Source organism: Hyla sarda, unplaced genomic scaffold (genome assembly GCF_029499605.1).
Source record: "Hyla sarda isolate aHylSar1 unplaced genomic scaffold, aHylSar1.hap1 scaffold_272, whole genome shotgun sequence".
Taxonomy (NCBI): domain Eukaryota; kingdom Metazoa; phylum Chordata; class Amphibia; order Anura; family Hylidae; genus Hyla; species Hyla sarda.
Genome location: NW_026609418.1, coordinates 87683 through 112206, shown reverse-complemented (window position 1 = coordinate 112206; position 24524 = coordinate 87683). Strand labels below are relative to the sequence as shown.

The 24524-nt window shown below is 45.2% G+C and overlaps 8 non-coding genes and 2 pseudogenes across 8 annotated transcripts; all 10 read left to right on the top strand.

The window, feature by feature from the left end:
• Positions 1 to 261: 261 nt before the first annotated feature.
• On the top strand, positions 262 to 452 carry LOC130325541 (U2 spliceosomal RNA). Its single transcript, XR_008870338.1, has one exon. It is a non-coding gene; the product is annotated as a U2 spliceosomal RNA (small nuclear RNA).
• Positions 453 to 2533: 2081 nt separating this feature from the next.
• Positions 2534 to 2666, top strand: LOC130325529 (U2 spliceosomal RNA; annotated as a pseudogene).
• A 5171-nt stretch (positions 2667 to 7837) lies between these two features.
• Positions 7838 to 8018, top strand: LOC130325491 (U2 spliceosomal RNA; annotated as a pseudogene).
• A 2088-nt stretch (positions 8019 to 10106) lies between these two features.
• Positions 10107 to 10297, top strand: LOC130325543 (U2 spliceosomal RNA). The gene has a single exon (XR_008870340.1). It is a non-coding gene; the product is annotated as a U2 spliceosomal RNA (small nuclear RNA).
• Positions 10298 to 12392: 2095 nt separating this feature from the next.
• On the top strand, positions 12393 to 12583 carry LOC130325482 (U2 spliceosomal RNA). Its single transcript, XR_008870299.1, has one exon. It is a non-coding gene; the product is annotated as a U2 spliceosomal RNA (small nuclear RNA).
• A 2096-nt stretch (positions 12584 to 14679) lies between these two features.
• Positions 14680 to 14870, top strand: LOC130325464 (U2 spliceosomal RNA). The gene has a single exon (XR_008870283.1). It is a non-coding gene; the product is annotated as a U2 spliceosomal RNA (small nuclear RNA).
• Positions 14871 to 16962: 2092 nt separating this feature from the next.
• LOC130325540 (U2 spliceosomal RNA) lies at positions 16963 to 17153 on the top strand. The gene has a single exon (XR_008870337.1). It is a non-coding gene; the product is annotated as a U2 spliceosomal RNA (small nuclear RNA).
• Positions 17154 to 19237: 2084 nt separating this feature from the next.
• LOC130325531 (U2 spliceosomal RNA) lies at positions 19238 to 19428 on the top strand. The gene has a single exon (XR_008870329.1). It is a non-coding gene; the product is annotated as a U2 spliceosomal RNA (small nuclear RNA).
• Positions 19429 to 21517: 2089 nt separating this feature from the next.
• Positions 21518 to 21708, top strand: LOC130325539 (U2 spliceosomal RNA). Its single transcript, XR_008870336.1, has one exon. It is a non-coding gene; the product is annotated as a U2 spliceosomal RNA (small nuclear RNA).
• A 2086-nt stretch (positions 21709 to 23794) lies between these two features.
• LOC130325469 (U2 spliceosomal RNA) lies at positions 23795 to 23985 on the top strand. The gene has a single exon (XR_008870288.1). It is a non-coding gene; the product is annotated as a U2 spliceosomal RNA (small nuclear RNA).
• Positions 23986 to 24524: the final 539 nt, after the last annotated feature.

The window sequence follows — 24524 nt, the reverse complement described above, 5'->3', positions numbered from 1 at the left end:
ACATGCAAGTAGGAGGAGTAAGAAGGGTTCCTGGCAAATCCGGGTTATGGATTGCATTTAAAAAGGCCCCGTGGGAGTGCAATGGGCCCCTGTCTTGCTGCTTAGCAATAATGGTATGGGTTTAGGTTCTGCTGTGTGTACTGGTGGTTGACTGCCCCCCAGCCCAGAGTGTGCATGGAAAATTGTCTGGCAGCCTCCCTGACAGCAAGCAGTGATAGTGCCCATGAAGGGCACCTTGTTGGGCCCGCCCCTTTCACGGTTATCGCTTCTCGGCCTTTTGGCTAAGATCAAGTGTAGTATCTGTTCTTATCAGTTTAATATCTGATACGTCCCCTATCTGGGGACCATATATTAAATGGATTTTTGAGAACGGGGGCCGATTTCGAAGCTTGCTTCCGTCGCCCTATGCATTGACCCGATATGGCAGTATCTTCGGGTACAGTGCACCACCCCCTTACAGGGTTAAAAAGAAAGATTCCTACTTTCATTGCTACCTGCTTGCTGGCTAGCCAGCTAGCCAGCCCTGTGGGCCTTGCTGCTGCTGCAGCCAAAAAACAAAAGGTGGTGCTGCTGTTGCTTCTGCTGCTTCTGCTTGTGTCTGGCCGCTGTTGGAGCATCCAGGCACAGGACTTCTGCTGCTGCTGACTAAATGGCCTCCTTAATTGGATCATTTGAGTAGCCAGCACACCTGTGCAGGTAGGGCATGACATGATAGGCAGCTGCCTTGATAGCGGGTGGGTGCTGAATGTTCCTAATTGACAAAATAAGATTAATGCTTATGAAGAAATATAAAATCTCATCCCTTCCCCAATATCGCGCCACACCCCTACCCCTTAATTCCCTGGTTGAACTTGATGGACATATGTCTTTTTTCGACCGTACTAACTATGTAACTATGTAACATAACATGGGGGGGGGGGGTCTCCTGGCTGTTCACACAGGTGTGTCATTGCTGTACATTGACCATGCATTGCTTCTGTGGTATTGCAAAGGCAAAGACAAATGCTTCCAGCCATCCATTGCACTAATGGATTGGTCATCAGCTGGCTGTCTATGTCCCGCATCAATATAGACCAAAGTACAGAGGGTTAGGCTATGCTATTGTGCACCTACCTGATGCATCAGAAGGTGCGAGTCCCTTGCTAAATTCTGTGCACAGACTTTGAGATCTATACTTTAGACTGTATCTAAACCTGCTCCAACATTGACTGACATTCTGGCCTACTTTCAGCCGATGCGACTTGTCTGTCGCTGAACAGTCGCTTTTTATGTATTCAGCACCTATGTATAATGTTGTAAAAATGCTCTAGAAGCTAAAGTCGCAGAAATGTCACACATATTTGGCCTGCAACTTTCTGTGCGACAAATTCAGACAGGAAAAATCAGTATAAATCCTTAGAAAATTATCCCCCAGTGTCTCCATCTGCTGGCGGTATTGAATAAGCATTGCTGCACTGATGGGGTATGCATTAGACGAAAAAAAAGAAGAAAAAGAAGAATAATACGCCCAGAAAAGAGGCGAAAAGGAGAAAAACGTAAAAAAACGTGAAAAAAAAGTAAGAGGAAGAGAAGGGAAAAAAAGGTGGAAATGGGTTTAAAAGTGATTTCGGCGGAGAAATATATATATATATATATATATATATATATATATATATATATACGCGCACACACACACATATATATAAACGTATTCTCCGTTGAGATATTGCAGCCGCTGCTGTGTCCAGGCCCAGGAGCCTTAGCACTGTGCTGTGATGTCACTCAATACCACTGACATCACTAGGTGTAAACAACATCTCTCCTTTGCTGTGTATGTGACTATGGAGCTGTTTGGTGATGTCGTCTATTATGGCCTTCACAGAAGCAACAGGAGATTGTTGCATCCATCTAGAACCCTCAGAACTACAGTGCTATGATGTCACTCACTTCCACAGGCCTTGCAGAGTGTAAACAACAACAACCCAGCTTTGTTGTGTATGTAACCATAGGGATTTGTGATGTCACCTAGAACCTTCACAGCAGCGACAGCTTTATGAGGAGCATCAGCACTGCTCTGCCTGAGCAGAACCATCACCGCCATAGGTTGTCAAATAACCCGGGTTTAACCCACATAGGTAAGTCCAATGGGGTGCAGGCATGTCCTCTATGCTTACAGCTTCCCGTGGGTGTTGGTTTGATACCGTTTGGGGACAGCCAAGGAGGCATCTGCAGGCAACAAAGGTAGGTGTGTGCTTGTGTGTGTGTTTCCTATGCAGATCCTAAGCCCAGTGTCACATGCAAGTAGGAGGAGTAAGAAGGGTTCCTGGCAAATCCGGGTTATGGATTGCATTTAAAAAGGCCCCGTGGGAGTGCAATGGGCCCCTGTCTTGCTGCTTAGCAATAATGGTATGGGTTTAGGTTCTGCTGTGTGTACTGGTGGTTGACTGCCCCCCAGCCCAGAGTGTGCATGGAAAATTGTCTGGCAGCCTCCCTGACAGCAAGCAGTGATAGTGCCCATGAAGGGCACCTTGTTGGGCCCGCCCCTTTCACGGTTATCGCTTCTCGGCCTTTTGGCTAAGATCAAGTGTAGTAATACAGGAGATCTGGTCAGAAGGTACTCGGGTACCCCTCTCCTCGGCCTTGTGGGATCGCCCAGGTTTATTGCCTGGGCTTCACCCACTTGTTGCTATTGGGGAGAGGGCTTAGTCCCAGGGTAACGGGTTGCGATCGCCTCTCAAAGCCTTCGGGTGGAGAGAGGTTTGAGCGAATTGGCTGGTTGTTTGGAGCGGAGAGAACCAGACCAAAACACGAATGAACCATGGATGAAGATCTAGATCCTGGTTCGGTACCGGCTTATGCCCGGATTAAACACACTGTGCGGGTCATTCTCACAGGTGATGCGGCGGATGCACGTGGCATGAGGTTCGTGATAGAGGACGTGCTCGACAAGATTCTTAATGTTCGTAAGCGAGAGATTTTGGCCATCCAGGATTACCCTAAGCGGAGGATCTACGACTGCACTTTCATAGGGGAAGGCGTATTCTTAGATGCAGTAATGAAAATTCCAAAGCAAGATGATCCGAGGCTTAAGGGTATCCAAATTGTCGAGCACGTCCTAGATGAAACCAAGTTGATTGTCGTGAAGATGTACTCCCCTTTTGTAAATCAGAGAGAGATCGATGGGTTCCTGGCAGCCTACTTTAAAAAGGTGGAGTTCAGAGGAAAAATCATGAACGACTGTGGTGTCTGGACCTCAAAATGGCGATATCAAGTCACGTGCAACAAAGACCCCACCCTCCCAGGGGGGATACTATTACCGCCTGCTCGTTTTAAATTAAACAATGTGTGTGGCGACCTCTTTTTTGCGGGAATGCCAAACTTCTGCAGAAGGTGCCAACGTTATGGGCACATAAAGGAAAATTGTGAAAGTTCCTGTAAGAAATGTGGAAGCATGCAACATGAAACAGAAAAATGTGATAAGGGTTTGAGATGTAATTTTTGCCGTCACTTTGGTCACGTGTATGCTTTCTGTCCCCACAGACCAAAAAAAACCACAGAACAGCAAGGGCAACCCAAGAGAGACGTCCGGAGACCAGCCTGGGGAAAAGCCAGAGAGGAGGAGCACCCCCCACAAGAAGAGGTAAGCTGTGAAATGGAGACCACGGCCCCCCCAAAAGAACCCCAGGAGAAAGAGGCACAGGTGGAAAGGGGGACCCCAAATGAGAGGAGGCCGGGGAAGAGAAATGCGAGAGGGGATCGGGCAGATACCTCAGAGAAGGTGGAAGAGCGAGAGGTGCCCGATTCCACCCCGGAAGGTCCTCCTGCTCGGGGTCCCCCTGAGTGTGAAAACCCGGACGGAGTAGCAAAGGTGAAAAGACGAAGGGGCTCCAAAGGGCGTCCGGACTCGGAGGTGGTCCAGGAGGAGCAGATGGAAGTTCCTGTCGTGACGGGGGCTCCAAGTGAAGCTCCTCCACAGGTCCCAGCGGTGGATACCCCTCCTCCTCCCAGCCAGGAGGAGGTTTCAGGGGTGACCATCTCCGAGGTCCCGGAAACGGACCTAAGTACGCACCCGACCCCTATGGAGGGGCAAGAGGTGGACGCCGAAAAAGAGAATGGAGCCCAGAAGCTGTTCTTACCAATGTACTCCGTCTATACACCTGTGGTCTTGGAAGAGGGGGGCTGCTCGAGCGAGGGTGGTTCCTCTCCGGCTTCCTCTATGTGTACGGTAGAGTCAGAGGTGGGGGGTAACGAGAGCTCCAGTGCGCAATCTGGTTTTTAGTTTGTTATCTGAGCCTCCCTTTTTTTTACATCTCCAATGGCTGAGTTGTCCGGATTGTCTATGAATGTAAGAAGTATAAGTTCACGAGCGAAACGGGTTGCCCTTTTTAACTACTTGTCTATTTTTGCTGCTTCTGTGGTTTTCCTGCAGGAGTGCGGCATCCCGCATAGTTTAAATTATGAAAAGTATAAAAAAGATTGGGTACACGGTCCATCAGTCTGGTCTGGATCTAACGAATCCAGATCAGCAGGGGTCGCCATACTTTTTAAAGGAAATGCTTTTATTGATTTTATTCATGAGATTTTACCAGGCAGAATTTTATTGGTCAAAGCTTTTATTGATGGTATTAAATGGCAGTTTTTAAATTTTTATGGTTCACCCAATAAAAATGATAGAGCACGGATGTTAGAGATTTTACCCCTTTTTATCAATGATTCTGAACCTCTTATTTTAGCAGGTGATTTTAATTGTATTTTAAGGGGGGAGCACCGTTTTACCAATTCAGTAAGTAGAAACTATGATAAAACATCTTCTATGTTAAAAAATATGATTATTGATTTTAGACTTACTGATGTTTTTAAGAAATGCAATAGTATTTTACCAGAAAGAGACGGTGTGACCTGGAGCAACGCAAACTGCAGCTCCAGGATCGATTTTATCTTCTGTTCTTATCAAGTACTGCCTTTTAAGTGTGATGTTTTAACCAATGTTTTTTCTGATCACAAACTTTTATCTTTTAAGGTGAAGAGTGATTTTAGAAAAAAGACTGGGAGGAATGCCTGGAAGATGAATGTATCCCTTTTAGAAGATCCGCAGGTTTTATCCGATTTTATCAACTTCTACAAGGACTGCAGACGGGTAAGAGATCCTAACACTCCCATCAGTATATGGTGGGAGAAAATGAAAATAAAAATAAAAGAGTTTTTTATTAGAGTAGGGATCTCTAGAGCTAAAGAGAAGCGTGAGTTTTACTCCCTTCTAAATACCCGTCTGCAAACCCTGTACAAATTCAGAGACAATAGTATAGAGGTTTATAGAGAAATTACTGACTTAAAAAAAGAAATAAAACAGTGCCTGGAGCAGAAGGGAAAAGAGATAATTTTCAGATCCAAAATAAAGCACCTTGAAGAGAACGAGACCTGCTCCAGGTACTTTTTTAAGAAAGTAACGGATAAAAAGGTTTTAATTGATAATATACAAGGAGAAAAAGATGTACAGGGTATTTTAAAAAGGGTACATTCATTTTATGCGGATCTTTTTAATACAAAAAATATTGATATTGATTTTATGAATGACTCATTGAAGGAGATTACCAATGTTTTAGACCCTGTGTCCCAGTCTCTTTTACAGAGGGAGATCTCGGAACAGGAGGTTTTAGAGACGATCAGGAGTTTTAAATCCGGTAAGGTGCCTGGTCCTGACGGTATACCCATTGAGTTTTATGTCATTTTTTATGGTGTTTTAAAAGATGACCTTTTTTCCCTTTTTACAGAAGTATTTAAAACAAAAGCCCTCCCAGGTTCATGGAGGAAGGGTGATGTCTCCCTGCTGTTCAAAAAGGGAGACCGGTCAGATCTAAAGAACTGGAGACCAATCACCCTCCTCAACTGTGACTACAAAGTGATGGCAAAACTGTGCGCAAATAGATTAAAAAGTGTAATAGAGAAAATAATCCATTCAAATCAGGTCTGTGGGGTGCCTGGGAGGAGCATATGGGAAAATCTTAACCTTTTAAAAGATGTGATTAGTGACACAAAGTCTAGAAACGGAAAACTAGCCATTTTATCCTTAGACTTCGAGAAGGCTTTTGACAGAGTGTCACATTTTTATCTTTTTAAGGTTTTAGAGAAAATGGGTATACCTGAAGGCTTTTTATTGTCTCTTAAGGCCTTTTATAAAAACTGCACAAGCAAGATTTTAGTTAACGGTTTTAAGACACAGGATGTGATTTTAAATTCCGGAGTGAAGCAGGGGTGTCCTTTGTCCCCACTACTTTTCATATGTGCGCTTGAGCCTCTACTATGCACCTTGAGGAGAGATAAGCAAATAAGAGGGGTCCCCCTGCCGGGAGGAGGGGGACTAGAGGCTAAAGTAGTGGGGTACATGGACGATGTGGCAGTGCTTGGAAGGGACACCCCATCGCTTCAAAAAGCCCTAAAGCAAGTTGAATTTTTTTTGTTGTGCCTCCGGTTTTAAGGTAAATTTTAATAAAAGCAGTGTTTTAAATATAGGAGGACTGTTTTTAAGGGATTTACCCATTCCTGTGTCTGAGTCTGTGCAGATTTTAGGGGTCTCCTTCAGTGAGTCAAACAATGGTTTTAATAGCTGGGACTTGGTGGCTCAAAAAATAAACACAAAAATTTGTATGTGGAACATGAGAAAGCTAACGATGGAGGGGAAGGTTTTAGTTACAAGGATGGTGATTTTACCCATTTTATTGTATCTTGGCATGGTCTTTCCACCCCCCGAAATGATTTTAAATAAAATTATTAAAGCATGTTTTACCTTTTTATGGAGCTCCAAGAGTGAAAAATTGAGAAGAGAGATCGTCATGATGCCAAAAGGTATGGGTGGAAAGGACTTCCCCGACATCAGGGCGTTCCTTTTTACCAAGTTTTTTAGCATGTGTGTTAGCACACTTTTTAAGGATAGTTACTGGTCATATTTTATCCGTTTTAATACAGGTTTTTTTATGAGGAGGAATGGGTGGTTTAAAACTGTTTTAAGCTGTCCTTATGCTTTTAATCTTCCCCAACAATACAAGATTTTAGAGAAAATTTTCAACTTGTACAACTTTAACGGAAAAAGTATTAATGAAGTAACTAATAGCAAAAAAATGTTAAAATATATTAAAGAAAGTGGTTTTATTGCCCCTGTGAATAATTTTAATGAAGAGAAATGCAGGAAAATATGGAAGATGGCAAATATGATTTATCTTTTTAATTCACAGAAAGATCTGGCCTGGAGCTGCATACACGAGTGTCTTCCATGCCGGGCATTCCAGCACCGAAGAAGGATGGCCAACACTGCAGTATGCCCGAGGGAGGGCTGCCAGGAACCCGAGACCGTGTACCACCTTTTCTGGACTTGTTTTTATGCAAAAAGGATATGGACTAAAATACTCCCTCTGGTGAAGAAGATAACAGAAATAAAAGACTTAAACTCTGCAGCTGTTTTTTATGGATGTCTGGAATGCCCAATACGGACTCAAGAGACAATGGCATGGAAGATCATAAACTGTGTTAAAGCAGCTCTATGGAATGCCAGAAACATTTTACTTTTTAAACATGAGATTTTATCTGTGAATGATGTTTTAGCTCTTTGTTTTAGTGATATGTACCAGTACTTTTTATTAGACAAGAAATATTATCCTTTATTAGCCAGAAAATGGTATTTTAATGAATGGAACGCCCTTTTGTAAAGCCACCAAGTGCCCATTTTAAGTGTATTATGATTGTATTTATGTGAACTTTTATTGTTATATGTGATTTTATTATCAAAATTTGTTTTTATTGAAAAAAAATTATATTTATAAATCGTAATGCACTTTGTAAAATGTTATGAATTCTAAATAAAAAGATACCCCTCAGGGGTAGCCAAGTTAAAATCTGTTCTTATCAGTTTAATATCTGATACGTCCCCTATCTGGGGACCATATATTAAATGGATTTTTGAGAACGGGGGCCGATTTCGAAGCTTGCTTCCGTCGCCCTATGCATTGACCCGATATGGCAGTATCTTCGGGTACAGTGCACCACCCCCTTACAGGGTTAAAAAGAAAGATTCCTACTTTCATTGCTACCTGCTTGCTGGCTAGCCAGCTAGCCAGCCCTGTGGGCCTTGCTGCTGCTGCAGCCAAAAAACAAAAGGTGGTGCTGCTGCTGCTGCTTCTGCTGCTTCTGCTTCTGCTTGTGTCTGGCCGCTGTTGGAGCGTCCAGGCACAGGACTTCTGCTGCTGCTGACTAAATGGCCTCCTTAATTGGATCATTTGAGTAGCCAGCACACCTGTGCAGGTAGGGCATGACATGATAGGCAGCTGCCTTGATAGCGGGTGGGTGCTGAATGTTCCTAATTGACAAAATAAGATTAATGCTTATGAAGAAATATAAAATCTCATCCCTTCCCCAATATCGCGCCACACCCCTACCCCTTAATTCCCTGGTTGAACTTGATGGACATATGTCTTTTTTCGACCGTACTAACTATGTAACTATGTAACATAACATGGGGGGGGGGGGGGTCTCCTGGCTGTTCACACAGGTGTGTCATTGCTGTACATTGACCATGCATTGCTTCTGTGGTATTGCAAAGGCAAAGACAAATGCTTCCAGCCATCCATTGCACTAATGGATTGGTCATCAGCTGGCTGTCTATGTCCCGCATCAATATAGACCAAAGTACAGAGGGTTAGGCTATGCTATTGTGCACCTACCTGATGCATCAGAAGGTGCGAGGCCCTTGCTAAATTCTGTGCACAGACTTTGAGATCTATACTTTAGACTGTATCTAAACCTGCTCCAACATGGACTGACATTCTGGCCTACTTTCAGCCGATGCGACTTGTCTGTCGCTGAACAGTCGCTTTTTATGTATTCAGCACCTATGTATAATGTTGTAAAAATGCTCTAGAAGCTAAAGTCGCAGAAATGTCACACATATTTGGCCTGCAACTTTCTGTGCGACAAATTCAGACAGGAAAAATCAGTATAAATCCTTAGAAAATTATCCCCCAGTGTCTCCATCTGCTGGCGGTATTGAATAAGCATTGCTGCACTGATGGGGTATGCATTAGACGAAAAAAAAGAAGAAAAAGAAGAATAATACGCCCAGAAAAGAGGCGAAAAGGAGAAAAACGTAAAAAAACGTGAAAAAAAAGTAAGAGGAAGAGAAGGGAAAAAAAGGTGGAAATGGGTTTAAAAGTGATTTCGGCGGAGAAATATATATATATATATATATATATATATATATATATATACGCGCACACACACACATATATATAAACGTATTCTCCGTTGAGATATTGCAGCCGCTGCTGTGTCCAGGCCCAGGAGCCTTAGCACTGTGCTGTGATGTCACTCAATACCACTGACATCACTAGGTGTAAACAACATCTCTCCTTTGCTGTGTATGTGACTATGGAGCTGTTTGGTGATGTCGTCTATTATGGCCTTCATAGAAGCAACAGGAGATTGTTGCATCCATCTAGAACCCTCAGAACTACAGTGCTATGATGTCACTCACTTCCACAGGCCTTGCAGAGTGTAAACAACAACAACCCAGCTTTGTTGTGAATGTAACCATAGGGATTTGTGATGTCACCTAGAACCTTCACAGCAGCGACAGCTTTATGAGGAGCATCAGCACTGCTCTGCCTGAGCAGAACCATCACCGCCATAGGTTGTCAAATAACCCGGGTTTAACCCACACAGGTAAGTCCAATGGGGTGCAGGCATGTCCTCTATGCTTACAGCTTCCCGTGGGTGTTGGTTTGATACCGTTTGGGGACAGCCAAGGAGGCATCTGCAGGCAACAAAGGTAGGTGTGTGCTTGTGTGTGTGTTTCCTATGCAGATCCTAAGCCCAGTGTCACATGCAAGTAGGAGGAGTAAGAAGGGTTCCTGGCAAATCCGGGTTATGGATTGCATTTAAAAAGGCCCCGTGGGAGTGCAATGGGCCCCTGTCTTGCTGCTTAGCAATAATGGTATGGGTTTAGGTTCTGCTGTGTGTACTGGTGGTTGACTGCCCCCCAGCCCAGAGTGTGCATGGAAAATTGTCTGGCAGCCTCCCTGACAGCAAGCAGTGATAGTGCCCATGAAGGGCACCTTGTTGGGCCCGCCCCTTTCACGGTTATCGCTTCTCGGCCTTTTGGCTAAGATCAAGTGTAGTATCTGTTCTTATCAGTTTAATATCTGATACGTCCCCTATCTGGGGACCATATATTAAATGGATTTTTGAGAACGGGGGCCGATTTCGAAGCTTGCTTCCGTCGCCCTATGCATTGACCCGAAATGGCAGTATCTTCGGGTACAGTGCACCACCCCCTTACAGGGTTAAAAAGAAAGATTCCTACTTTCATTGCTACCTGCTTGCTGGCTAGCCAGCTAGCCAGCCCTGTGGGCCTTGCTGCTGCTGCAGCCAAAAAACAAAAGGTGGTGCTGCTGTTGCTGCTTCTGCTGCTTCTGCTTCTGCTTGTGTCTGGCCGCTGTTGGAGCGTCCAGGCACAGGACTTCTGCTGCTGCTGACTAAATGGCCTCCTTAATTGGATCATTTGAGTAGCCAGCACACCTGTGCAGGTAGGGCATGACATGATAGGCAGCTGCCTTGATAGCGGGTGGGTGCTGAATGTTCCTAATTGACAAAATAAGATTAATGCTTATGAAGAAATATAAAATCTCATCCCTTCCCCAATATCGCGCCACACCCCTACCCCTTAATTCCCTGGTTGAACTTGATGGACATATGTCTTTTTTCGACCGTACTAACTATGTAACTATGTAACATAACATAGGGGGGGGGGGGGGTCTCCTGGCTGTTCACACAGGTGTGTCATTGCTGTACATTGACCATGCATTGCTTCTGTGGTATTGCAAAGGCAAAGACAAATGCTTCCAGCCATCCATTGCACTAATGGATTGGTCATCAGCTGGCTGTCTATGTCCCGCATCAATATAGACCAAAGTACAGAGGGTTAGGCTATGCTATTGTGCACCTACCTGATGCATCAGAAGGTGCGAGGCCCTTGCTAAATTCTGTGCACAGACTTTGAGATCTATACTTTAGACTGTATCTAAACCTGCTCCAACATGGACTGACATTCTGGCCTACTTTCAGCCGATGCGACTTGTCTGTCGCTGAACAGTCGCTTTTTATGTATTCAGCACCTATGTATAATGTTGTAAAAATGCTCTAGAAGCTAAAGTCGCAGAAATGTCACACATATTTGGCCTGCAACTTTCTGTGCGACAAATTCAGACAGGAAAAATCAGTATAAATCCTTAGAAAATTATCCCCCAGTGTCTCCATCTGCTGGCGGTATTGAATAAGCATTGCTGCACTGATGGGGTATGCATTAGACGAAAAAAAAGAAGAAAAAGAAGAATAATACGCCCAGAAAAGAGGCGAAAAGGAGAAAAACGTAAAAAAACGTGAAAAAAAAGTAAGAGGAAGAGAAGGGAAAAAAAGGTGGAAATGGGTTTAAAAGTGATTTCGGCGGAGAAATATATATATATATATATATATATATATATATATATATATATATACGCGCACACACACACATATATATAAACGTATTCTCCGTTGAGATATTGCAGCCGCTGCTGTGTCCAGGCCCAGGAGCCTTAGCACTGTGCTGTGATGTCACTCAATACCACTGACATCACTAGGTGTAAACAACATCTCTCCTTTGCTGTGTATGTGACTATGGAGCTGTTTGGTGATGTCGTCTATTATGGCCTTCATAGAAGCAACAGGAGATTGTTGCATCCATCTAGAACCCTCAGAACTACAGTGCTATGATGTCACTCACTTCCACAGGCCTTGCAGAGTGTAAACAACAACAACCCAGCTTTGTTGTGTATGTAACCATAGGGATTTGTGATGTCACCTAGAACCTTCACAGCAGCGACAGCTTTATGAGGAGCATCAGCACTGCTCTGCCTGAGCAGAACCATCACCGCCATAGGTTGTCAAATAACCCGGGTTTAACCCACACAGGTAAGTCCAATGGGGTGCAGGCATGTCCTCTATGCTTACAGCTTCCCGTGGGTGTTGGTTTGATACCGTTTGGGGACAGCCAAGGAGGCATCTGCAGGCAACAAAGGTAGGTGTGTGCTTGTGTGTGTGTTTCCTATGCAGATCCTAAGCCCAGTGTCACATGCAAGTAGGAGGAGTAAGAAGGGTTCCTGGCAAATCCGGGTTATGGATTGCATTTAAAAAGGCCCCGTGGGAGTGCAATGGGCCCCTGTCTTGCTGCTTAGCAATAATGGTATGGGTTTAGGTTCTGCTGTGTGTACTGGTGGTTGACTGCCCCCCAGCCCAGAGTGTGCATGGAAAATTGTCTGGCAGCCTCCCTGACAGCAAGCAGTGATAGTGCCCATGAAGGGCACCTTGTTGGGCCCGCCCCTTTCACGGTTATCGCTTCTCGGCCTTTTGGCTAAGATCAAGTGTAGTATCTGTTCTTATCAATTTAATATCTGATACGTCCCCTATCTGGGGACCATATATTAAATGGATTTTTGAGAACGGGGGCCGATTTCGAAGCTTGCTTCCGTCGCCCTATGCATTGACCCGATATGGCAGTATCTTCGGGTACAGTGCACCACCCCCTTACAGGGTTAAAAAGAAAGATTCCTACTTTCATTGCTACCTGCTTGCTGGCTAGCCAGCTAGCCAGCCCTGTGGGCCTTGCTGCTGCTGCAGCCAAAAAGCAAAAGGTGGTGCTGCTGCTGCTTCTGCTGCTTCTGCTTCTGCTTGTGTCTGGCCGCTGTTGGAGCGTCCAGGCACAGGACTTCTGCTGCTGCTGACTAAATGGCCTCCTTAATTGGATCATTTGAGTAGCCAGCACACCTGTGCAGGTAGGGCATGACATGATAGGCAGCTGCCTTGATAGCGGGTGGGTGCTGAATGTTCCTAATTGACAAAATAAGATTAATGCTTATGAAGAAATATAAAATCTCATCCCTTCCCCAATATCGCGCCACACCCCTACCCCTTAATTCCCTGGTTGAACTTGATGGACATATGTCTTTTTTCGACCGTACTAACTATGTAACTATGTAACATAACATGGGGGGGGGGGGGGGGTCTCCTGGCTGTTCACACAGGTGTGTCATTGCTGTACATTGACCATGCATTGCTTCTGTGGTATTGCAAAGGCAAAGACAAATGCTTCCAGCCATCCATTGCACTAATGGATTGGTCATCAGCTGGCTGTCTATGTCCCGCATCAATATAGACCAAAGTACAGAGGGTTAGGCTATGCTATTGTGCACCTACCTGATGCATCAGAAGGTGCGAGGCCCTTGCTAAATTCTGTGCACAGACTTTGAGATCTATACTTTAGACTGTATCTAAACCTGCTCCAACATGGACTGACATTCTGGCCTACTTTCAGCCGATGCGACTTGTCTGTCGCTGAACAGTCGCTTTTTATGTATTCAGCACCTATGTATAATGTTGTAAAAATGCTCTAGAAGCTAAAGTCGCAGAAATGTCACACATATTTGGCCTGCAACTTTCTGTGCGACAAATTCAGACAGGAAAAATCAGTATAAATCCTTAGAAAATTATCCCCCAGTGTCTCCATCTGCTGGCGGTATTGAATAAGCATTGCTGCACTGATGGGGTATGCATTAGACGAAAAAAAAGAAGAAAAAGAAGAATAATACGACCAGAAAAGAGGCGAAAAGGAGAAAAACGTAAAAAAAACGTGAAAAAAAAGTAAGAGGAAGAGAAGGGAAAAAAAGGTGGAAATGGGTTTAAAAGTGATTTCGGCGGAGAAATATATATATATATATATATATATATATATATATATATATATATATACGCGCACACACACACATATATATAAACGTATTCTCCGTTGAGATATTGCAGCCGCTGCTGTGTCCAGGCCCAGGAGCCTTAGCACTGTGCTGTGATGTCACTCAATACCACTGACATCACTAGGTGTAAACAACATCTCTCCTTTGCTGTGTATGTGACTATGGAGCTGTTTGGTGATGTCGTCTATTATGGCCTTCATAGAAGCAACAGGAGATTGTTGCATCCATCTAGAACCCTCAGAACTACAGTGCTATGATGTCACTCACTTCCACAGGCCTTGCAGAGTGTAAACAACAACAACCCAGCTTTGTTGTGTATGTAACCATAGGGATTTGTGATGTCACCTAGAACCTTCACAGCAGCGACAGCTTTATGAGGAGCATCAGCACTGCTCTGCCTGAGCAGAACCATCACCGCCATAGGTTGTCAAATAACCCGGGTTTAACCCACACAGGTAAGTCCAATGGGGTGCAGGCATGTCCTCTATGCTTACAGCTTCCCGTGGGTGTTGGTTTGATACCGTTTGGGGACAGCCAAGGAGGCATCTGCAGGCAACAAAGGTAGGTGTGTGCTTGTGTGTGTGTTTCCTATGCAGATCCTAAGCCCAGTGTCACATGCAAGTAGGAGGAGTAAGAAGGGTTCCTGGCAAATCCGGGTTATGGATTGCATTTAAAAAGGCCCCGTGGGAGTGCAATGGGCCCCTGTCTTGCTGCTTAGCAATAATGGTATGGGTTTAGGTTCTGCTGTGTGTACTGGTGGTTGACTGCCCCCCAGCCCAGAGTGTGCATGGAAAATTGTCTGGCAGCCTCCCTGACAGCAAGCAGTGATAGTGCCCATGAAGGGCACCTTGTTGGGCCCGCCCCTTTCACGGTTATCGCTTCTCGGCCTTTTGGCTAAGATCAAGTGTAGTATCTGTTCTTATCAGTTTAATATCTGATACGTCCCTTATCTGGGGACCATATATTAAATGGATTTTTGAGAACGGGGGCCGATTTCGAAGCTTGCTTCCATCGCCCTATGCATTGACCCGATATGGCAGTATCTTCGGGTACAGTGCACCACCCCCTTACAGGGTTAAAAAGAAAGATTCCTACTTTCATTGCTACCTGCTTGCTGGCTAGCCAGCTAGCCAGCCCTGTGGGCCTTGCTGCTGCTGCAGCCAAAAAACAAAAGGTGGTGCTGCTGCTGCTTCTGCTGCTTCTGCTTCTGCTTGTGTCTGGCCGCTGTTGGAGCGTCCAGGCACAGGACTTCTGCTGCTGCTGACTAAATGGCCTCCTTAATTGGATCATTTGAGTAGCCAGCACACCTGTGCAGGTAGGGCATGACATGATAGGCAGCTGCCTTGATAGCGGGTGGGTGTGCTGAAATGTTCCTAATTGACAAAATAAGATTAATGCTTATGAAGAAATATAAAATCTCATCCCTTCCCCAATATCGCGCCACACCCCTACCCCTTAATTCCCTGGTTTGAACTTGATGGACATATGTCTTTTTTCGACCGTACTAACTATGTAACTATGTAACATAACATGGGGGGGGGGGGGGGTCTCCTGGCTGTTCACACAGGTGTGTCATTGCTGTACATTGACCATTGCATTGCTTCTGTGGTATTGCAAAGGCAAAGACAAATGCTTCCAGCCATCCATTGCACTAATGGATTGGTCATCAGCTGGCTGTCTATGTCCCGCATCAATATAGACCAAAGTACAGAGGGTTAGGCTATGCTATTGTGCACCTACCTGATGCATCAGAAGGTGCGAGGCCCTTGCTAAATTCTGTGCACAGACTTTGAGATCTATACTTTAGACTGTATCTAAACCTGCTCCAACATGGACTGACATTCTGGCCTACTTTCAGCCGATGCGACTTGTCTGTCGCTGAACAGTCGCTTTTTATGTATTCAGCACCTATGTATAATGTTGTAAAAATGCTCTAGAAGCTAAAGTCGCAGAAATGTCACACATATTTGGCCTGCAACTTTCTGTGCGACAAATTCAGACAGGAAAAATCAGTATAAATCCTTAGAAAATTATCCCCCAGTGTCTCCATCTGCTGGCGGTATTGAATAAGCATTGCTGCACTGATGGGGTATGCATTAGACGAAAAAAAAGAAGAAAAAGAAGAATAATACGCCCAGAAAAGAGGCGAAAAGGAGAAAAACGTAAAAAAACGTGAAAAAAAAGTAAGAGGAAGAGAAGGGAAAAAAAGGTGGAAATGGGTTTAAAAGTGATTTCGGCGGAGAAATATATATATATATATATATATATATATATATATATATATACGCGCACACACACACATATATATAAACGTATTCTCCGTTGAGATATTGCAGCCGCTGCTGTGTCCAGGCCCAGGAGCCTTAGCACTGTGCTGTGATGTCACTCAATACCACTGACATCACTAGGTGTAAACAACATCTCTCCTTTGCTGTGTATGTGACTATGGAGCTGTTTGGTGATGTCGTCTATTATGGCCTTCATAGAAGCAACAGGAGATTGTTGCATCCATCTAGAACCCTCAGAACTACAGTGCTATGATGTCACTCACTTCCACAGGCCTTGCAGAGTGTAAACAACAACAACCCAGCTTTGTTGTGTATGTAACCATAGGGATTTGTGATGTCACCTAGAACCTTCACAGCAGCGACAGCTTTATGAGGAGCATCAGCACTGCTCTGCCTGAGCAGAACCATCACCGCCATAGGTTGTCAAATAACCCGGGTTTAACCCACACAGGTAAGTCCAATGGGGTGCAGGCATGTCCTCTATGCTTACAGCTTCCCGTGGGTGTTGGTTTGATACCGTTTGGGGACAGCCAAGGAGGCATCTGCAGGCAACAAAGGTAGGTGTGTGCTTGTGTGTGTGTTTCCTATGCAGATCCTAAGCCCAGTGTCACATGCAAGTAGGAGGAGTAAGAAGGGTTCCTGGCAAATCCGGGTTATGGATTGCATTTAAAAAGGCCCCGTGGGAGTGCAATGGGCCCCTGTCTTGCTGCTTAGCAATAATGGTATGGGTTTAGGTTCTGCTGTGTGTACTGGTGGTTGACTGCCCCCAGCCCAGAGTGTGCATGGAAAATTGTCTGGCAGCCTCCCTGACAGCAAGCAGTGATAGTGCCCATGAAGGGCACCTTGTTGGGCCCGCCCCTTTCACGGTTATCGCTTCTCGGCCTTTTGGCTAAGATCAAGTGTAGTATCTGTTCTTATCAGTTTAATATCTGATACGTCCCCTATCTGGGGACCATATATTAAATGGATTTTTGAGAACGGGGGCCGATTTCGAAGCTTGCTTCCGTCGCCCTATGCATTGACCCGATATGGCAGTATCTTCGGGTACAGTGCACCACCCCCTTACAGGGTTAAAAAGAAAGATTCCTACTTTCATTGCTACCTGCTTGCTGGCTAGCCAGCTAGCCAGCCCTGTGGGCCTTGCTGCTGCTGCAGCCAAAAAACAAAAGGTGTGGTGCTGCTGCTGCTTCTGCTGCTTCTGCTTCTGCTTGTGTCTGGCCGCTGTTGGAGCGTCCAGGCACAGGACTTCTGCTGCTGCTGACTAAATGGCCTCCTTAATTGGATCATTTGAGTAGCCAGCACACCTGTGCAGGTAGGGCATGACATGATAGGCAGCTGCCTTGATAGCGGGTGGGTGCTGAATGTTCCTAATTGACAAAATAAGATTAATGCTTATGAAGAAATATAAAATCTCATCCCTTCCCCAATATCGCGCCACACCCCTACCCCTTAATTCCCTGGTTGAACTTGATGGACATATGTCTTTTTTCGACCGTACTAACTATGTAACTATGTAACATAACATGGGGGGGGGGGGGGTCTCCTGGCTGTTCACACAGGTGTGTCATTGCTGTACATTGACCATGCATTGCTTCTGTGGTATTGCAAAGGCAAAGACAAATGCTTCCAGCCATCCATTGCACTAATGGATTGGTCATCAGCTGGCTGTCTATGTCCCGCATCAATATAGACCAAAGTACAGAGGGTTAGGCTATGCTATTGTGCACCTACCTGATGCATCAGAAGGTGCGAGGCCCTTGCTAAATTCTGTGCACAGACTTTGAGATCTATACTTTAGACTGTATCTAAACCTGCTCCAACATGGACTGACATTCTGGCCTACTTTCAGCCGATGCGACTTGTCTGTCGCTGAACAGTCGCTTTTTATGTATTCAGCACCTATGTATAATGTTGTAAAAATGCTCTAGAAGCTAAAGTCGCAGAAATGTCACACATATTTGGCCTGCAACTTTCTGTGCGACAAATTCAGACAGGAAAAATCAGTATAAATCCTTAGAAAATTATCCCCCAGTGTCTCCATCTGCTGGCGGTATTGAATAAGCATTGCTGCACTGATGGGGTATGCATTAGACGAAAAAAAAGAAGAAAAAGAAGAATAATACGCCCAGAAAAGAGGCGAAAAGGAGAAAAACGTAAAAAAACGTGAAAAAAAAGTAAGAGGAAGAGAAGGGAAAAAAAGGTGGAAATGGGTTTAAAAGTGATTTCGGCGGAGAAATATATATATATATATATATATATATATATATATACGCGCACACACACACATATATATAAACGTATTCTCCGTTGAGATATTGCAGCCGCTGCTGTGTCCAGGCCCAGGAGCCTTAGCACTGTGCTGTGATGTCACTCAATACCACTGACATCACTAGGTGTAAACAACATCTCTCCTTTGCTGTGTATGTGACTATGGAGCTGTTTGGTGATGTCGTCTATTATGGCCTTCATAGAAGCAACAGGAGATTGTTGCATCCATCTAGAACCCTCAGAACTACAGTGCTATGATGTCACTCACTTCCACAGGCCTTGCAGAGTGTAAACAACAACAACCCAGCTTTGTTGTGTATGTAACCATAGGGATTTGTGATGTCACCTAGAACCTTCACAGCAGCGACAGCTTTATGAGGAGCATCAGCACTGCTCTGCCTGAGCAGAACCATCACCGCCATAGGTTGTCAAATAACCCGGGTTTAACCCACACAGGTAAGTCCAATGGGGTGCAGGCATGTCCTCTATGCTTACAGCTTCCCGTGGGTGTTGGTTTGATACCGTTTTGGGGACAGCCAAGGAGGCATCTGCAGGCAACAAAGGTAGGTGTGTGCTTGTGTGTGTGTTTCCTATGCAGATCCTAAGCCCAGTGTCACATGCAAGTAGGAGGAGTAAGAAGGGTTCCTGGCAAATCCGGGTTATGGATTGCATTTAAAAAGGCCCCGTGGGAGTGCAATGGGCCCCTGTCTTGCTGCTTAGCAATAATGGTATGGGTTTAGGTTCTGCTGTGTGTACTGGTGGTTGACTGCCCCCCAGCCCAGAGTGTGCATGGAAAATTGTCTGGCAGCCTCCCTGACAGCAAGCAGTGATAGTGCCCATGAAGGGCACCTTGTTGGGCCCGCCCCTTTCACGGTTATCGCTTCTCGGCCTTTTGGCTAAGATCAAGTGTAGTATCTGTTCTTATCAGTTTAATATCTGATACGTCCCCTATCTGGGGACCATATATTAAATGGATTTTTGAGAACGGGGGCCGATTTCGAAGCTTGCTTCCGTCGCCCTATGCATTGACCCGAAATGGCAGTATCTTCGGGTACAGTGCACCACCCCCTTACAGGGTTAAAAAGAAAGATTCCTACTTTCATTGCTACCTGCTTGCTGGCTAGCCAGCTAGCCAGCCCTGTGGGCCTTGCTGCTGCTGCAGCCAAAAAACAAAAGGTGGTGCTGCTGTTGCTGCTTCTGCTGCTTCTGCTTCTGCTTGTGTCTGGCCGCTGTTGGAGCGTCCAGGCACAGGACTTCTGCTGCTGCTGACTAAATGGCCTCCTTAATTGGATCATTTGAGTAGCCAGCACACCTGTGCAGGTAGGGCATGACATGATAGGCAGCTGCCTTGATAGCGGGTGGGTGCTGAATGTTCCTAATTGACAAAATAAGATTAATGCTTATGAAGAAATATAAAATCTCATCCCTTCCCCAATATCGCGCCACACCCCTACCCCTTAATTCCCTGGTTGAACTTGATGGACATATGTCTTTTTTCGACCGTACTAACTATGTAACTATGTAACATAACATAGGGGGGGGGGGGGTCTCCTGGCTGTTCACACAGGTGTGTCATTGCTGTACATTGACCATGCATTGCTTCTGTGGTATTGCAAAGGCAAAGACAAATGCTTCCAGCCATCCATTGCACTAATGGATTGGTCATCAGCTGGCTGTCTATGTCCCGCATCAATATAGACCAAAGTACAGAGGGTTAGGCTATGCTATTGTGCACCTACCTGATGCATCAGAAGGTGCGAGGCCCTTGCTAAATTCTGTGCACAGACTTTGAGATCTATACTTTAGACTGTATCTAAACCTGCTCCAACATGGACTGACATTCTGGCCTACTTTCAGCCGATGCGACTTGTCTGTCGCTGAACAGTCGCTTTTTATGTATTCAGCACCTATGTATAATGTTGTAAAAATGCTCTAGAAGCTAAAGTCGCAGAAATGTCACACATATTTGGCCTGCAACTTTCTGTGCGACAAATTCAGACAGGAAAAATCAGTATAAATCCTTAGAAAATTATCCCCCAGTGTCTCCATCTGCTGGCGGTATTGAATAAGCATTGCTGCACTGATGGGGTATGCATTAGACGAAAAAAAAGAAGAAAAAGAAGAATAATACGCCCAGAAAAGAGGCGAAAAGGAGAAAAACGTAAAAAAACGTGAAAAAAAGTAAGAGGAAGAGAAGGGAAAAAAAGGTGGAAATGGGTTTAAAAGTGATTTCGGCGGAGAAATATATATATATATATATATATATATATATATATATATATATGCGCACACACACACATATATATAAACGTATTCTCCGTTGAGATATTGCAGCCGCTGCTGTGTCCAGGCCCAGGAGCCTTAGCACTGTGCTGTGATGTCACTCAATACCACTGACATCACTAGGTGTAAACAACATCTCTCCTTTGCTGTGTATGTGACTATGGAGCTGTTTGGTGATGTCGTCTATTATGGCCTTCATAGAAGCAACAGGAGATTGTTGCATCCATCTAGAACCCTCAGAACTACAGTGCTATGATGTCACTCACTTCCACAGGCCTTGCAGAGTGTAAACAACAACAACCCAGCTTTGTTGTGTATGTAACCATAGGGATTTGTGATGTCACCTAGAACCTTCACAGCAGCGACAGCTTTATGAGGAGCATCAGCACTGCTCTGCCTGAGCAGAACCATCACCGCCATAGGTTGTCAAATAACCCGGGTTTAACCCACACAGGTAAGTCCAATGGGGTGCAGGCATGTCCTCTATGCTTACAGCTTCCCGTGGGTGTTGGTTTGATACCGTTTGGGGACAGCCAAGGAGGCATCTGCAGGCAACAAAGGTAGGTGTGTGCTTGTGTGTGTGTTTCCTATGCAGATCCTAAGCCCAGTGTCACATGCAAGTAGGAGGAGTAAGAAGGGTTCCTGGCAAATCCGGGTTATGGATTGCATTTAAAAAGGCCCCGTGGGAGTGCAATGGGCCCCTGTCTTGCTGCTTAGCAATAATGGTATGGGTTTAGGTTCTGCTGTGTGTACTGGTGGTTGACTGCCCCCCAGCCCAGAGTGTGCATGGAAAATTGTCTGGCAGCCTCCCTGACAGCAAGCAGTGATAGTGCCCATGAAGGGCACCTTGTTGGGCCCGCCCCTTTCACGGTTATCGCTTCTCGGCCTTTTGGCTAAGATCAAGTGTAGTATCTGTTCTTATCAGTTTAATATCTGATACGTCCCCTATCTGGGGACCATATATTAAATGGATTTTTGAGAACGGGGGCCGATTTCGAAGCTTGCTTCCGTCGCCCTATGCATTGACCCGATATGGCAGTATCTTCGGGTACAGTGCACCACCCCCTTACAGGGTTAAAAAGAAAGATTCCTACTTTCATTGCTACCTGCTTGCTGGCTAGCCAGCTAGCCAGCCCTGTGGGCCTTGCTGCTGCTGCAGCCAAAAAACAAAAGGTGGTGCTTCTGCTGCTTCTGCTGCTTCTGCTTGTGTCTGGCCGCTGTTGGAGCGTCCAGGCACAGGACTTCTGCTGCTGCTGACTAAATGGCCTCCTTAATTGGATCATTTGAGTAGCCAGCACACCTGTGCAGGTAGGGCATGACATGATAGGCAGCTGCCTTGATAGCGGGTGGGTGCTGAATGTTCCTAATTGACAAAATAAGATTAATGCTTATGAAGAAATATAAAATCTCATCCCTTCCCCAATATCGCGCCACACCCCTACCCCTTAATTCCCTGGTTGAACTTGATGGACATATGTCTTTTTTCGACCGTACTAACTATGTAACTATGTAACATAACATGGGGGGGGGGGGGGGGTCTCCTGGCTGTTCACACAGGTGTGTCATTGCTGTACATTGACCATGCATTGCTTCTGTGGTATTGCAAAGGCAAAGACAAATGCTTCCAGCCATCCATTGCACTAATGGATTGGTCATCAGCTGGCTGTCTATGTCCCGCATCAATATAGACCAAAGTACAGAGGGTTAGGCTATGCTATTGTGCACCTACCTTATGCATCAGAAGGTGCGAGGCCCTTGCTAAATTCTGTGCACAGACTTTGAGATCTATACTTTAGACTGTATCTAAACCTGCTCCAACATGGACTGACATTCTGGCCTACTTTCAGCCGATGCGACTTGTCTGTCGCTGAACAGTCGCTTTTTATGTATTCAGCACCTATGTATAATGTTGTAAAAATGCTCTAGAAGCTAAAGTCGCAGAAATGTCACACATATTTGGCCTGCAACTTTCTGTGCGACAAATTCAGACAGGAAAAATCAGTATAAATCCTTAGAAAATTATCCCCCAGTGTCTCCATCTGCTGGCGGTATTGAATAAGCATTGCTGCACTGATGGGGTATGCATTAGACGAAAAAAAAGAAGAAAAAGAAGAATAATACGCCCAGAAAAGAGGCGAAAAGGAGAAAAACGTAAAAAAAACGTGAAAAAAAAGTAAGAGGAAGAGAAGGGAAAAAAAGGTGGAAATGGGTTTAAAAGTGATTTCGGCGGAGAAATATATATATATATATATATATATATATATATATATATATATACGCGCACACACACACATATATATAAACGTATTCTCCGTTGAGATATTGCAGCCGCTGCTGTGTCCAGGCCCAGGAGCCTTAGCACTGTGCTGTGATGTCACTCAATACCACTGACATCACTAGGTGTAAACAACATCTCTCCTTTGCTGTGTATGTGACTATGGAGCTGTTTGGTGATGTCGTCTATTATGGCCTTCATAGAAGCAACAGGAGATTGTTGCATCCATCTAGAACCCTCAGAACTACAGTGCTATGATGTCACTCACTTCCACAGGCCTTGCAGAGTGTAAACAACAACAACCCAGCTTTGTTGTGTATGTAACCATAGGGATTTGTGATGTCACCTAGAACCTTCACAGCAGCGACAGCTTTATGAGGAGCATCAGCACTGCTCTGCCTGAGCAGAACCATCACCGCCATAGGTTGTCAAATAACCCGGGTTTAACCCACACAGGTAAGTCCAATGGGGTGCAGGCATGTCCTCTATGCTTACAGCTTCCCGTGGGTGTTGGTTTGATACCGTTTGGGGACAGCCAAGGAGGCATCTGCAGGCAACAAAGGTAGGTGTGTGCTTGTGTGTGTGTTTCCTATGCAGATCCTAAGCCCAGTGTCACATGCAAGTAGGAGGAGTAAGAAGGGTTCCTGGCAAATCCGGGTTATGGATTGCATTTAAAAAGGCCCCGTGGGAGTGCAATGGGCCCCTGTCTTGCTGCTTAGCAATAATGGTATGGGTTTAGGTTCTGCTGTGTGTACTGGTGGTTTACTGCCCCCCAGCCCAGAGTGTGCATGGAAAATTGTCTGGCAGCCTCCCTGACAGCAAGCAGTGATAGTGCCCATGAAGGGCACCTTGTTGGGCCCGCCCCTTTCACGGTTATCGCTTCTCGGCCTTTTGGCTAAGATCAAGTGTAGTATCTGTTCTTATCAGTTTAATATCTGATACGTCCCTTATCTGGGGACCATATATTAAATGGATTTTTGAGAACGGGGGCCGATTTCGAAGCTTGCTTCCGTCGCCCTATGCATTGACCCGATATGGCAGTATCTTCGGGTACAGTGCACCACCCCCTTACAGGGTTAAAAAGAAAGATTCCTACTTTCATTGCTACCTGCTTGCTGGCTAGCCAGCTAGCCAGCCCTGTGGGCCTTGCTGCTGCTGCAGCCAAAAAACAAAAGGTGGTGCTGCTGCTGCTTCTGCTGCTTCTGCTTCTGCTTGTGTCTGGCCGCTGTTGGAGCGTCCAGGCACAGGACTTCTGCTGCTGCTGACTAAATGGCCTCCTTAATTGGATCATTTGAGTAGCCAGCACACCTGTGCAGGTAGGGCATGACATGATAGGCAGCTGCCTTGATAGCGGGTGGGTGCTGAATGTTCCTAATTGACAAAATAAGATTAATGCTTATGAAGAAATATAAAATCTCATCCCTTCCCCAATATCGCGCCACACCCCTACCCCTTAATTCCCTGGTTGAACTTGATGGACATATGTCTTTTTTCGACCGTACTAACTATGTAACTATGTAACATAACATGGGGGGGGGGGGGGGGGGTCTCCTGGCTGTTCACACAGGTGTGTCATTGCTGTACATTGACCATGCATTGCTTCTG